General features: G+C 42.9%; 1 protein-coding gene across 1 annotated transcript in view; it reads left to right on the top strand.

Moving 5' to 3' along the window:
• CRYBA4 (crystallin beta A4) overlaps positions 1-16,057 on the top strand; it is a 227,314-nt gene that overhangs the window by 52,299 nt on the left and 158,958 nt on the right. The gene's annotated exons all lie outside the window — the stretch shown is intronic.

Below are 16,057 nucleotides of genomic sequence, written 5' to 3'. Positions count from 1 at the left end.
ATATCATCTGCAATGCTATTCTTACTATAAAAAAGGCAGAGCCGATCAAACAGGATGGACCCAATGTCACGTCCTTCAGTGTCTCACTATAGCAGGTTTCCAGGACTTTGATATTAATGGCCTTTCCTTTCCAGGTTGAAGTGAGTATAGTATTGAAGTGAATGAGAGCTGACCTGAAGTAATAAATAAAAATAATATTTTTATTTATATGGCGCCAACATATTCCGCAGCACTTTACATGTACAGGCAATTATCAGGCATTGCAGTGTAATACAAGGTTCAATGAATAAAAGAAGAGGCGTGAGGGCCCTGCTCATAAGTGCTTACAATCTATGAGGAAATAGGGGTGACACAAAAGGTAAAAAGTTCTTGTAGTGTTTGGCACAGCCATCTTTATAAATAAGGGTATTCCGAACCAGTCACCAGCTAGTATTTGTAAGTCTACAAATGCAAAGTACTATAGAGTGCATGGAGTGTGGAAACAGATGATAGAAAGGACCAAATTCTGAAGGAAGGCAAAACTGAAAACAATTTGATTAATGAGACAACGTGATAGGCCTGTCTAAAAAGATGTGCTTTTACGGCACACGTAAAACTGAGGACAAGGTGAATAAGCTGGGTTGTCTGTGGTAGTGCATTCCAGAGGACAGGTGCAGCACAAGAAATGTCTTGGAGATGGAAGTGGGAGGTTCGGATTATGGAGGCTGTGATTCTTACATCATTAGTTGAACGAAGAGCATTGTAGAGTGAAGGAAGAGAGGAGCTGTAGGACTGTGCAACACTTTATCAAGCTTTTTAGGTGTGTGATAAAATTATGGTATATTCTGGAGCAGGAGCGGAAACCAGTGCAATGACTGGCACAGGGTGGAGGCAAAGGGGTTGTCGCTGGGCCAAAATATGAGCTTGGCTACTGTATTCAAGATAACGTCTGTAAGAACAGAAACCATAGCAGTAAAAAAGATTTGGACACGAATTGTTCTATTCCCTATTTCACATTCACTTACATTTTATATACTGTATTATAATGAATTGTAACATTCTGATTATGCCTTACCAGTTTAATAAACTTTAATAAAAAAACTTGAAAAAAATTAGTCTATCACCTAATATAGGAACAATCCCTCTGTGAATGCTCCTAAATCGCAGCCTGCACTTATCCAAGAACCTCATTGCATTATTGTAACATTATATCCTTGAGTTAAAGATATTGTCCACTACTTAGACAACCCATTCTTAGATAATGTATTTCATGAGTAAAATAAAAAACCTTCCAAACCCGACACCGTTCCATGTCTTCAGTGCCAGTTCTTCACTTACACCTTGCTTGGAATGAAACTTGACTTCAGGAGAGGTGTAAGTGCTGCAGCCCATTACTGACCGCTGATTGGTTGCAACGCTTATGTGACATAATGTCACGTCTGCATCGAAAAAAAGTTAGAATGTTATCCACTTCTGGACAAATTTTTGACCTTTCTCATCTCTTTTTCCACCCTTGGCTTTGACGGCTTCATAAATGACTCATGTATACTAATAAGTGATACCAATTTTACTTACTTTATAAATATATATAGTTAAAAATAATAATATTTATTTGATTAAAATTCCTAATTGTTAGGGTTTGCGGAACGCACCGAATATATTTATTGATGTGATTGGTGCGTTCGCAACCCGGGATCCACAGTGCAGGAAATATCCTGCCGCTAAGTAAATGGCGGCACTATATGGCGGTATTAACCAGCTCTGTTAGCTCCACAGAGCGGCCGAGAAAGCAAAGCTCTGTGCCCTGTTAACTCTCACAGAGACACAGGCTAACTACCCAGAAGAGAGCAGTCAGTGGTCATGCATGCACACAACACTCCTCGCCGGAGGTGCCAGCATTCTAGGGGCTTATTTCAGCCGGGTCCCTGAACACATTTACGCATATGACCACAGTGGCGCAAAGCATGTAACTTTAGAAGATACTAGCGCATGGCCGTGTGGCCATGCGAGCCTTAAATAGCTGCAGCACGTACAGGACCTTCCTAAAAAGGACCAATGAGAGAGAGACTGCCACAGAGCCTGCGTACCTACAGGACCTTCCTAGAAAGACCAATAGACTTGGCAGCAGAACCTGAACATTTGACCCCTAATCTCCACTGAGAGATCTTACCCTGGGCATGCTCAGTGTGTGCAAAGCAGGACTTAGTCCCAGAAAAGCCTGTTCGCCATAGATCAGTGCAGGGTACAATAGCAGAGCCTGGAGAGGCAGCAAAAACCCTTTGCACTGAATCAGACTCAGTGAGACGCTGGAACCGACGTCTCTGCTGAGCAGGCTCCACTGCGGCCAATGGAGAATGGGAGACCACAGCAGAGACAGATCGAGATTCCCCCTGTGCAGCAGAGGAAACTCAACTCCTAACACTAATCTTTCCAAAATTTAATTACAATAATCATACATTACTAAATAATATTTTATTTTTTTTATTTTTTATTTATATTGAATTTGAAGTTGTAGTCAGTCAGAACATTTCCATTCCCTTGTTATCCATTTTTCTATTCATGTTTGAGTCTTTTTTGAAAATACACGTATTTGGAGCTTCATCAGAGTTAGACTTACTTTTAGGAATTAATTTGCACTTTCCTGCCTTACCTTCAGGTATAAATGAGTTTTTTTAAAGCTTTTATTACTGTCGCTTTTCTTTGTCTTTGTAACGAAATGTAACTGGTACGTCTTGCTAAACAAGCTAATCCATCAAGATTATGAATTCAATTTATTGTGGCTGTGATTTTGCCTTTGTGCTTCCAAACACTATCGAACCGTTTGCTTTCTGGATATTACAGAGTAAGACAACTGTGTATTGTATTTCTTAATGCAATCAATATAGAACAAAGTGCACCTCCAACCATCCAGTGCCCATTTATTGAGTGGTTTATCTTGGCCATCTTTAAAAAAGTATAAACCCTTCCTCCTGTTCTCATTTCCATTCTAAATATATAATAAACCTTGTGCGTAAAATAGTTCAGTTCACTTTTACATTTGCTACAGCATTAAGCTAACAATGATATAAAGGTGAAAATAATATTGAGTTCAGTTCGGGAGTTCACATTAAACTAAATCCTTACTGTTGCATGAATTATCTACTGTACAGTCCTCAACATTGAAATTTCTACCCCGAAAATGAAAAGTTGTGCAATAATAGAAATCAAGTTACTGATATGCAAATGATAGAAAAATGGAAACAACATTTTCAAAATATCTTGATTTATTAAGTATTAAGTATGAGCCTATAAGTATAAACAATTACTTGGGTAGAGGAAATAACAAAAGAAGCTATCACCCTGCTACTCAAATCCTGAACAACAACACAAAATGAACCTTAAGGAGCAGGATAAGAAACTACATAGCTAAAATCACGCAGACTGAGTGGAGTAATACAGACAAAATGGTAGACGAAAAATAAAGAAGAATATTGAAAAGAGAGCATCGATAAAGAGAGGCCCAAATCGCCTTCCCACTGGGTTTGAAAATTGGTGTTAGGTTAGTCTGGGGGTTCAGTCAGCAAGGAATATGAGAAAGATAAAGTGTATCTTAATGGTTACAAGTCCGTACACGTGATTTCGAAAGGCGTCTTGTCATTATTGTAAAAAGGTCTAGTAGAGAGTGCATGGCATAAGTATGAAAGCTGACTAATTCTCCAGACTCCCCAGGGAGAGAATCATAGAATCATAGAATGTTAGAGTTGGAAGGGACCTCAAGGGTCATTGTGTCCAACCCCCTGCTCAATGCAAGATTCACTGAACCATCTCAGACAAATGTCTGTCCAGCCTCTGTTTGAAGACTTTCATTGAAGGAGAACTCACCAACTCTCGTGGCAGCCCTGTTTAACTCATTGATCACCCTCACTGTCAAAAAGTTTTTTCTAATATCTAATCTGTATCTTCTCCCTTTCAGTTTCATTCCATTGCTTCTTGTGTTTTCATGTGAAAATGAAAATAATGATCCCTCTACACCGTGACATCTCTTCAGATATTTGTAGACAGCTATTAAGTCTCCTCTTAGCCTTCTTTTTTGCAAGCTAAACACTCACACATCCTTTACCCGTTCCTCATAGGACATACTTTGAAGTCCGCTCACCCTCCTGGTAGCTCTTCTCTGAACTTGCTCCCGGTTTCAATGTGTTTTTTTAAAATGAGGTGCCCAGAACTAGACACAGTATTCCAGATGAGGCCTGACCAAGGAGGAATAGAGGCGGATCTAGACTTTATTCTTCTCTTACTACATCCTAGAACTGTGTTTGCTTTTTTTGCTGCTGCATCACACTGTTGACTCATGTGCAGTCTGTAATCTATTAATATACCCAAGTCTTTTTAACACGTGCTGTTGCTTAGTTCTATTCCCCCCATTCTATACATGTAATTTTCATTTTTCTTTCCCAGATGTAGAATCTTGCATTTCTCCCTGTTAAATATCATTCTATTAGTCGCTGCCCATTGTTGAAGCTTATCCAGATCCATCTGAATCCTTTCTCTGTCTTCTCTAGTGTTAGCGATCCCTCATAGCTTTGCATCGTCAGTATATTTGAATAGTTTACCTTTAGTTCCTTTATCTAGATCATTTATCAAAATGTTGAACAACACTGGGGCCAGGACAGAGCCTTGTGGTACCCCACTTGAAACACTTTCCCAATTGGATGTGCATTTCCCTGATCTACCGAGTCAGTAATTCCATCATCAGAAAGGGAATAGAGAGGCTGAAAAGATCTTTCTTTGAGGACCAAATATGCCCAGCCCCACAATGAGACACTCTAAAATAACCCCTACTTAGCTAAGTACGAAAGACTTTTTCCTCTAATCCCAGGGGGAAAGCAGATTGACCAAAATGGGAAACATAGAGGAAGAGAGTGGTCAAATATGAGAACGGACAGTGCGATGAGTGCAATAAACAAGGGTGGTGCTGCCCTAATCATAGGATGAGATTTAAAGGGAACCTGTCACCCCCAAAATCGAAGGTGAGCTAAGCCCACCAGCATCAGGGGCTTATCTACAGCATGTAGATAATCCCCCGATGTATCCTGAAAGATGAGAAAAAAAGGTTATATTATACTCACCCAGGGGCGGTCCCGCTTCGGTCTGGTCCGATGGGTGTCGCGGTCCCGTCCAGGGCCTCCCATCTTCTTACGATGATGTCCTCTTCTTGTCTTCAAGCTGCAGCTCCGGCGCAAGCATACTTTGTCTGCCCTGTTGAGGGCAGAGCAAAGTACTGCAGTGCGCAGGCGCCGGGAAAGGTCAGAGAGGCTCGGCGCCTGCGCACTGCAGTACTTTGCTCTGCCTTCAACAGGGCAGACAAAGTACGCTTGCTGTTGTGAATTTGGTTTCTGGGCTCCCCCGGTGGTTTCTGGTGGTACTGCACTTGTGTGCTTCATTTCCTCTGTTCACCTGTTTCCATCAGGATGTGGGAGTTTTCTATTTAACCTTGCTCCTCAGTCATTTCTATGCCGGCCAACAATGTTACCAGAAGCCTTTCTGTTGCATGTTCCTGCTCCTAGACTACTATCAGCTAAGTTGGACTTGTAGTCCTAAGTTTGTTTTGCATTTTTGTTCCAGTTCTCTGTGATTGATTATTTCTGAGGCTGGAAGCTCTTGTGAGCTGAAATTGCCACTCTGGTGTCATGAGTTGATATTAGAGTCTTAAAGTAATTTCAGGATGGTGTTTTGAAAGGGTTTTCAGCTGACTGTGAAGTTCCCTTTTCTGTCTTCCTACTATCTAGTAAGCGGACCTCAATTTGCTAAACCTATCTTCATACTTCGTATGTCAATTTCCTCTGAAATCACCGACAATATATGTGGGGGCTACTGTCTGCCTTTTGGGGAAAATTTCTCTAGAGGTAAGCCAGGTCTGTATTTTCCTCTGCTAGGGTCAGTCAGTTCTCCGGCTGGCGCTGGGCGTCTAGGGATAAAACGTAGGCACGCTACCCGGCCACTGTTAGTTGTGCGGTAGGTTTAGCTCACAGTCAGCTCGAGTTCCCATCTTCCAAGAGCTAGTCCTTTTTGTATGCTTTACTATGTTCTCTTGCCATTGAGAACCATGACAGTTTGGCCGGCCAAGGGTTAAAATAATTGGCAGAAGAAAGGAGAGAAAAGAACTCTGCAGAGAATTTTTTTTTTTCCTGAGTTTGCTCATTAGTTGATTCACTTGCATCTCTGCTTACTGCAGCCTTCGTCTCTCTCTCCTTCTAATCCTTGAATGGTTCTGATTTCACCTGATTAATATGGATCCTCAGAGTTTAGCTACAGGTTTGGATAATCTCGCTGTGAAGGTTCAAAGTTTACAGGATTTTGTTATTCATGCTCCTATATCTGAACCTAGAATTCCTTTACCTGAATTTTTCTCCGGGAATAGATCTCGCTTCCAGAATTTCAAACATAATTGTAAATTATTTTTGTCTCTGAGATCTCGCTCCGCTGGAGATCCTGCACAGCAGGTCAGGATTGTAATTTCCTTGCTCCGGGGCGACCCTCAGGACTGGGCATTTGCTTTGGCACCAGGGGATCCTGTGTTGCTCAATGTGGATGCGTTTTTCCTGGCTTTGGGGTTGCTTTATGAGGAACCTCATTTAGAGATTCAGGCTGAAAAAGCCTTAATGGCCCTGTCTCAAGGGCAAGATGAGGCTGAAATATACTGCCAAAAATTTCGTAAGTGGTCTGTGCTTACTCAGTGGAATGAGTGCGCCCTGGTGACAAATTTCAGAGAGGGTCTCTCTGATGCCATTAAGGATGTTATGGTGGGGTTCCCTGTGCCTACAGGTCTGAATGAGTCCATGACAATGGCTATTCAGATTGATCAGCGTTTGCGGGAGCGCAAACCTGTGCACCATTTGGCGGTGTCTACTGAGAAGGCGCCAGAGATTATGCAATGTGATAGAATTCTGTCCAGAAGCGAACGACAGAATTTTAGGCGAAAAAATGGGTTATGCTTCTATTGTGGCGATTCAACTCATGTTATATCAGCATGCTCTAAACGTACTAAGAAGGTTGATAAGTCTGTTTCAATTGGCACTTTACAGTCTAAGTTTATTCTATCTGTGACCCTGATTTGCTCTTTATCGTCTATTACCGCGGACGCCTATGTCGACTCTGGCGCCGCTTTGAGTCTTATGGATTGGTCCTTTGCCAAACGCTGTGGGTTTGATTTAGAGCCTCTGGAAGTTCCTATACCTCTGAAGGGTATTGACTCCACGCCATTGGCTAGTAATAAACCACAATACTGGACACAAGTAAATATGCGTATTAATCCGGATCACCAGGAGATTATTCGCTTCCTTGTGTTGTATAATCTACATGATGTGTTGGTGCTTGGATTGCCATGGCTGCAATCTCATAACCCAGTCCTCGACTGGAAAGCAATGTCTGTGTTACGCTGGGGATGTCAGGGGACTCATGGGGACGTACCTTTGGTTTCCATTTCGTCATCTATTCCCTCTGAGATTCCGGAATTTTTATCTGATTATCGTGACGTTTTTGAGGAGCCTAAAATTGGTTCACTACCTCCGCACAGAGAGTGCGATTGTACTATAGATCTGATTCCGGGCAGTAAGTTTCCAAAGGGTCGTTTATTTAATCTATCTGTGCCTGAACATGCTGCTATGCGGGAATATATTAAGGAGTCCTTGGAAAAGGGACATATTCGTCCTTCGTCATCTCCCTTAGGAGCCGTTTTTTTCTTTGTATCTAAAAAAGATGGCTCTTTGAGGCCGTGTATTGATTATCGGCTTTTGAATAAAATCACGGTTAAATATCAGTATCCTTTGCCATTGCTTACTGATTTGTTTGCTCGAATAAAGGGGGCCAAGTGGTTCTCTAAGATTGATCTTCGTGGGGCGTATAATTTAGTGCGAATTAAGCAGGGGGATGAGTGGAAAACCGCATTTAATACGCCTGAGGGCCATTTTGAGTATTTAGTAATGCCTTTTGGTCTTTCAAATGCCCCTTCAGTCTTTCAGTCCTTTATGCATGACATTTTCCGTGAATATTTGGATAAATTTTTGATTGTGTATCTGGATGATATTTTGATTTTTTCGGATGACTGGGACTCCCATGTCCAACAGGTCAGGAGGGTTTTTCAGGTTTTGCGCTCTAATTCCTTGTGTGTAAAGGGTTCTAAGTGCGTTTTTGGGGTTCAAAAGATTTCGTTTTTGGGGTACATTTTTTCCCCCTCTTCCATTGAGATGGACCCTGTCAAGGTTCAGGCTATTTGTGATTGGACGCAACCCTCTTCTCTTAAGAGCCTTCAGAAGTTTTTGGGCTTTGCTAATTTTTATCGTCGATTTATAACTGGTTTTTCTGATGTCGCTAAACCGTTGACTGATTTGACTAAGAAGGGTGCTGATGTTGCTGAATGGTCCCCTGCTGCTGTGGAGGCCTTTCGGGAGCTTAAGCGCCGCTTTTCTTCCGCCCCTGTATTGCGTCAGCCTGATGTTACTCTTCCTTTTCAGGTTGACGTCGACGCTTCAGAAATCGGAGCTGGGGCGGTTTTGTCGCAGAAAAGTTCCGACTGCTCCGTGATGAGACCTTGTGCGTTCTTTTCTCGTAAGTTTTCGCCCGCTGAGCGAAATTATGATATTGGTAATCGGGAGCTCTTGGCTATGAAGTGGGCTTTTGAGGAGTGGCGTCATTGGCTTGAGGGGGCTAGACATCAGGTGGTGGTATTGTCCGACCACAAGAATTTGATTTATCTTGAGTCCGCCAGGCGCCTGAATCCTAGACAGGCGCGCTGGTCGTTATTTTTCTCTCGGTTTAATTTTGTGGTTTCTTACCTACCGGGTTCTAAAAATGTGAAGGCGGATGCCCTTTCTAGGAGTTTTGAGCCTGATTCCCCTGGTAATTCTGAACCTACAGGTATCCTTAAGGATGGAGTGATATTATCTGCTGTTTCCCCAGATTTGCGACGGGTCTTGCAGGAGTTTCAGGCGGATAGACCTGATCGTTGCCCGCCTGGTAGATTGTTTGTTCCTGATGATTGGACCAGTAGAGTCATCTCGGAGGTCCATTCTTCTGCGTTAGCAGGTCATCCTGGAATCTTTGGTACCAGGGATTTGGTGGCTAGGTCCTTCTGGTGGCCTTCCCTGTCGCGAGATGTGCGAGGTTTTGTGCAGTCTTGTGATGTTTGTGCTCAGGCCAAGCCTTGTTGTTCTCGGGCTAGTGGATTGTTGTTATCCTTGCCTATTCCGAAGAGGCCTTGGACTCACATCTCCATGGATTTTATTTCTGATCTCCCTGTTTCTCAGAAGATGTCTGTCATCTGGGTGGTGTGTGACCGTTTCTCTAAGATGGTCCATTTGGTTCCCTTGCCTAAATTGCCTTCCTCATCCGAGCTGGTTCCTCTGTTTTTTCAAAATGTGGTGCGCTTGCATGGTATTCCGGAGAATATCGTTTCTGACAGGGGAACCCAATTCGTGTCTAGATTTTGGCGAGCGTTCTGTGCTAGGATGGGCATTGATTTGTCTTTTTCGTCTGCTTTCCACCCTCAGACTAATGGCCAGACCGAGCGAACTAATCAGACCTTGGAGACTTATTTGAGGTGTTTTGTGTCTGCGGATCAAGATGATTGGGTTGCCTTTTTGCCCTTGGCGGAGTTTGCCCTCAATAATCGGGCTAGTTCTGCCACCTTGGTTTCTCCTTTCTTCTGTAATTCGGGGTTTCATCCTCGTTTCTCTTCCGGTCAGGTGGAGTCTTCGGATTGTCCTGGAGTGGATGCTGTGGTGGAGAGGTTGCATCAGATTTGGGGGCATGTGGTGGACAATTTGAAGTTGTCCCAGGAGAAGACTCAGCATTTTGCCAACCGCCGTCGTCGTGTTGGTCCTCGTCTTTGTGTTGGGGACTTGGTGTGGTTATCTTCTCGTTTTGTCCCTATGAAGGTTTCTTCTCCTAAGTTTAAGCCTCGGTTCATCGGCCCGTACAAGATATTGGAGATTCTTAACCCTGTGTCCTTTCGTTTGGACCTCCCTGCATCTTTTTCTATTCATAATGTCTTCCATCGGTCATTGTTGCGCAGGTATGAGGTACCGGTTGTGCCTTCCGTTGAGCCTCCTGCTCCGGTGTTGGTTGAGGGTGAGTTGGAGTACGTTGTCGAGAAGATCTTGGACTCCCGTGTTTCCAGACGGAGACTTCAGTATCTGGTCAAGTGGAAGGGCTACGGTCAGGAGGATAACTCTTGGGTGACAGCCTCTGATGTTCATGCCTCCGATTTGGTCCGTGCCTTTCATAGGGCTCATCCTGATCGCCCTGGTGGTTCTGGTGAGGGTTCGGTGCCCCCTCCTTGAGGGGGGGGTACTGTTGTGAATTTGGTTTCTGGGCTCCCCCGGTGGTTTCTGGTGGTACTGCACTTGTGTGCTTCATTTCCTCTGTTCACCTGTTTCCATCAGGATGTGGGAGTTTTCTATTTAACCTTGCTCCTCAGTCATTTCTATGCCGGCCAACAATGTTACCAGAAGCCTTTCTGTTGCATGTTCCTGCTCCTAGACTACTATCAGCTAAGTTGGACTTGTAGTCCTAAGTTTGTTTTGCATTTTTGTTCCAGTTCTCTGTGATTGATTATTTCTGAGGCTGGAAGCTCTTGTGAGCTGAAATTGCCACTCTGGTGTCATGAGTTGATATTAGAGTCTTAAAGTAATTTCAGGATGGTGTTTTGAAAGGGTTTTCAGCTGACTGTGAAGTTCCCTTTTCTGTCTTCCTACTATCTAGTAAGCGGACCTCAATTTGCTAAACCTATCTTCATACTTCGTATGTCAATTTCCTCTGAAATCACCGACAATAGATGTGGGGGCTACTGTCTGCCTTTTGGGGAAAATTTCTCTAGAGGTAAGCCAGGTCTGTATTTTCCTCTGCTAGGGTCAGTCAGTTCTCCGGCTGGCGCTGGGCGTCTAGGGATAAAACGTAGGCACGCTACCCGGCCACTGTTAGTTGTGCGGTAGGTTTAGCTCACAGTCAGCTCGAGTTCCCATCTTCCAAGAGCTAGTCCTTTTTGTATGCTTTACTATGTTCTCTTGCCATTGAGAACCATGACAGCTTGCACCGGAGCCGCAGCGTGAAGACAAGAAGAGGACGTCATCGTAAGATGGGAGGCCCCGGACCAGACCGCGACGCCCATCTGATTGGACCGCCCACCCAGGTGAGTATAATCTAATCTCTTTTTCTCATCTGTCAGGAGACATTGGGCTTATCTACAGCTTTACAGAATGCTGTAAATAAGCCCCTGATGCCTGTGGGCTTAGCTCACCTTCGATTTTGGGGGTGACAGGTTCCCTTTAAGCAATTTAAGCAAGTAGCCATTAAAGAGATGTTTGTAAAGCTTTGCTCGATCCTGCCCCAGGCTTTCCACTTACCATTCCTACACCAGCTCAAGAGTCTAGAGAGGTGGGCGGCTATTTAATAATCTCTGAAATCGGGCAAGCCTATAACCCCTGAGGACTTAGAACTATATAATATGGTTCTACTGATATGGGGGGTTTACCAGACCATATGAATTTGGTTTGAACTGAAGCAAGACTCCATAAGAAGGATGAGGGGACTCCAATCGGAAGGGCTTGAATGACATAAAATCCTTGGGAGGATGTTCATTTTAAAGATTGCGCTTCTACCAAACTAAGTAAAAGCATTCCTCATCCATTTTTGAGCAGTTCTCCTGTACCAATTGGAGGAGTTTAGGGAAATTAAGAGAGTAAGTTAAGCTTATGTCTCTTGGTAGCAGTATCCCTAGGTATTTTATAGCTAAATTAGCTCATTTGAAGATAGAGAGAGAGGTGTTGATGTTCAGAGCCTCTGATTTGGAGAAACTGATTTTAAAATTAAAATGGCCATTTTATGCGTGGAATTCTGCCATCAAATTTGGGAGTGAATGCCCGGGTTACTAATGAAAAAAAGCAGATCGTCTGTATAGGCCGCAATCTTGTAAGGAGACCCACATATACAAGGGCCCAAGATGTTCCTGTAGGGCCAAATTCTTCTGAGAAAAGGCTCCAGTGTGAGTATGAAAATTAAAGGAGATAGTGGGTATCCTTGATGTGTACCATTGCATATAACAAACTCCTAGGATAAGACCCTATTCAATTTTACACTAGCTGTCGCCTTTATATATAGGGTGATGTTATGCTAATATGGCAACTCACTCGGGAAAACAGGTAACACACTAAAACTGTAACCCTGCCGGTTTCTGTACAGACCAGAGATCCTGACCCCGCAGTCCCTAGTGGTTCCTGAGTGAGCTGAGATAGCCCTAAACAAAGATTAGACAATGGCAACTCGGACCTATGTTGCCTGAAAGGACATTGAGCGCTTCAAGTTGCTCCTAAAGAACCAGAGGGCAGAGCAGAGTGCAAATTACATACTGAAGGCAAAGTGTGCTGTTAGAGATAGAGATCTCAGAGTGAGTTAAATAAAGCACAAGATACAAAAAAAGGATTAAGTATGTACTGTTAGAGAATATGCTAACATATACTTCCTAAAAAGAAACAGAAGACAGGTGCTGGGTAAAGAACATCAACAGCAGAGAGATAAACCCTCGCTGGTCTTTTGGTGGACAGATATGCTGAAAGCACAGGCTCAAGTGTTCAAACCCAGATGCATGACAGGCAGGTATTAAATATAGCATGTTAGATTTTAGGCCTACACCATGGAGTGTCTCATTCTTGAAAGTCCAGTTTACCCTATCAAAGGCCTTTTCTGCATCAGAAGGTAAAAGCATAGGGGGCTGAGATTTTACTTTGGCTGTATGTATGAGGTTCAATGCTTTAGTTGTATTGTCTCTAGCTTCTCTACCTCTCATGAAACCTGTCTGGTCCTGGTGGATAATATGCGTTAAAAGCGAGGATAGTCTGTACGCGAGCATTTTCGCAAACAATTTAATAACCACATTAAAAAGTGAGATAGACCTATAACTTGCACATTGGGAAAGATCTTTCCCTTCCTTGTGAATTAATGATATAGGAGCTTGTAAAGAATCCCCTGGGAAAGAGGAACAGTTGGATATCGCATTTAAGCTAGAGATCCGATGGGGAAATATATTCTAAGAACTGTTTATAATAGGATAAGGAGAATCCATCCTGGACAGAGGCGTTCCATAATTTTTACTCTTTTATGGCTGACCATAGTTCCTCTTCAGTAAAAGGCAACTCACTCTATTCGGTGTCGGCATCAGAGTGAGCAGACCAGACTCTTTTATATACATTTGAATGCCAGACTTTAAGTACGCATTTTGTGTTACTGAATTATTTGAACCCAGAATATAGGGAGGAGTAAACAAGTCAGTAATGTAATGAAGAAGGTGTTTACGTTGTCACGAATGGTCTATGACAAAAGGGACATAAGTGTTAAATCTCTGTACCAAAAAGGCTCTAGCTAATGACTTGTCACTTTTATTACTATGGTCATAGTGAAAAAAGTAAATTGGTTTCAGCTCACTGTTGATATTAACCTAATCCATATGGGGTTTGGACACTAGATTTGCCATGTCCTGGATAATCAAGTAGTAATTAAGGAGCGCCTGCTCTTTGAACATAGTAATAGTAATTTCCACAACATTTAGAGAGATCAACTTTTGCTTTATGTAAGAGTAGGGACTCGTGCGATTCGTGTTTAACTATACTGATTTTCTTATGTCATCTGATGAGGAACATTTGTGTAATCTTTCCAGGTCAACAGTCTCCTCCAGCAGACAAACAACTTCCTGAGCGCGTTCACGTTTTTTATGGGCCCCATGTTATCAATGAGGTTAACCCTAGAACGCATACCCATACACATTCACGCACCTGGGGCCTTTTAGGCCTGTATACAATTATCATGGAACTAGACTGTGGCCCGATTCTAACGCATCGGGTATTCTAGAATATGCATGACCCCGTAGTATATGGACAATGATGATTCCAGAATTCGCGGCAGACTGTGCCCGTTGCTGATTGGTCGAGGCAACCTTTATGACATCATCGTCGCCATGGCAACCATTATGACATCTACGTCGATACTGTGCCTGTTGCTGATTGGTCGAGGCCTGGCGGCCTGTCTGTCTGTCTGTCCTGTCTGTGCAGGGCCGCGCTTAGTAACCCGATGTTTACCCTGGTTACCAGTGTAAAATGTAAAAAAACAAACAGTACATACTCACCTTCGCGTCCCCCGGCGTCCGCTTCCTGCACCTTGCCACCGGAACGTGCCGCTTGCATCGCGAGGAGCGGGAAAGGCGGCTTAGGTGAGTATTTAATCATTTTTTATTTTTTTTATTATTTTTAACATTAGATGTTTTTACTATTGACGCTGCATAGGCAGCGTCAATAGTAAAAAACTTGGTCACACAGGGTTAATAGCAGCGGTAACGGAGTGCGTTACCCGCGGCATAACGCGGTCCGTTACCTCCGGCATTAACCCTGTATGAGCGGTGACCGGAGGGGTGTATGAAAACACAAAAAACATCTACAAAGAATTATTAATTACACAAAAATTACACACATGAATTAAGACAATTTAAAATAAACAAAATATTTACAACACAAAAAGAAACCTAATAATGACACATAATATCACAGCGCAAGTTGAGAACTTCAGGTGATCTAGTTCCTAAATTGAAGATCCAAAATGCTTCTCTATTGAGAAGTAATCTCTTCTTGTCTCCACCTCTCGGAGGATCCCTCACTTTGTCTATATCGAAGACCCGTACAGACGTCATCTGTCGCTGATGGTGAAGGATGAAATGCTTTGATGCAGAGGATATATTCCTGTCGGTAAAATTATTAGAGTTGAAAATATCATTTAAATGCTCATTAATTCTGATTTTTATGCTGCGACTGGTGCAACCAATGTAATTCAAATGGCATGACGTGCATTTTATGCAATAAATTATATTCTTGGTATTACAATTAATAAACTGTTTGATCATATGAGTTTGAGTATTATCAAAATTAGAAAAGGTCTTACAGGGACTAGTGAAACTGCATGTCTTAGGGTATGTGCACACGTTCAGGATTTCTTGCAGAAATTTCCTGAAGAAAACCGGAAATTTTCTGCAAGAAATCCGCATTTTTTTTTTGCGTTTTTTTTCCGTTTTTTTCGCGGTTTTTTAGCATTCTGCAAGCGTAATTAGCTTGCAGAATGCTAAAGTTTTCCAAGCGATCTGTAGCATCGCTTGGAAAACTGACTGACAGGTTGGTCACACTTGTCAAACATAGCGTTTGACAAGTGTGACCAACTTTTTACTATAGATGCAGCTTATGCCGCATCTATAGTAAAAGATAGAATGTTTAAAAATAATTAAAAAAATAAAAAAATGCTTATACTCACCCAGACATCTCCTCACCGACGTCCGGCTCCTCTTCCTATAGCTGGTAGCAGCTGCTCTGTGCGCACAGGACCTTCCGTGACGTCACGGTCACGTGAGCGGTCACATGACCGCTCACGACCAATCACAGGACAGTGACGTCATCGGCAGGTCTTTCGCCGCACACCAGCTACAGGAACCGAACGGCAGCATGCAGTGGAGGCGGGAAGACATCGAGGGTGAGTATAGGACTGTTTTTTATTTTAATTCTTATTTTTTGACCACTTATATGGTGCCCAGTGCGTGGAGGAGAGTCTCCTCTCCTCCACCCTGGGTACCAACCGCACATGATCTGCTTACTTCCCGCATGGTGTGCACAGCCCCGTGCGGGAAGTAAGCAGATCAATGGACCCCTAGGTGTGCGGAATCCCCTGCAATTCCGCATTTTAATGAACATGTTGCTTTTTTTTCCGCGATGCGATTTTTTCGCGGAAAAAAAGGCTACATTTGCACAAAAAATGCGGAATACACTTAAAATAATAGGAGGCATATGTAAGCGTTTTTTTCGCGTTTTTATCACGTTTTTATAGCGAAAAAACGCGAAAAAAACGCGAAAAATACTGAACGTGTGCACATGGCCTTACAGCGAACGAAAAAAACCTTTTAGATTAAGCCAGGTACTCCTGGGTTTGGACAGATTAAAAAACTGGGTGATAAAACATAACCTAAATAGGGAGCTTTTTTTTGCAACAATATTGCACCCAGATTGCAAAATACAGG

The sequence above is a fragment of the Ranitomeya variabilis genome, chromosome 1, assembly GCF_051348905.1.
Source record: "Ranitomeya variabilis isolate aRanVar5 chromosome 1, aRanVar5.hap1, whole genome shotgun sequence".
Taxonomy (NCBI): Eukaryota; Metazoa; Chordata; class Amphibia; order Anura; family Dendrobatidae; genus Ranitomeya; species Ranitomeya variabilis.
The sequence above is the reverse complement of the archived record's forward strand: the minus strand, read 5'-3'. Positions and strand labels throughout refer to the sequence as shown.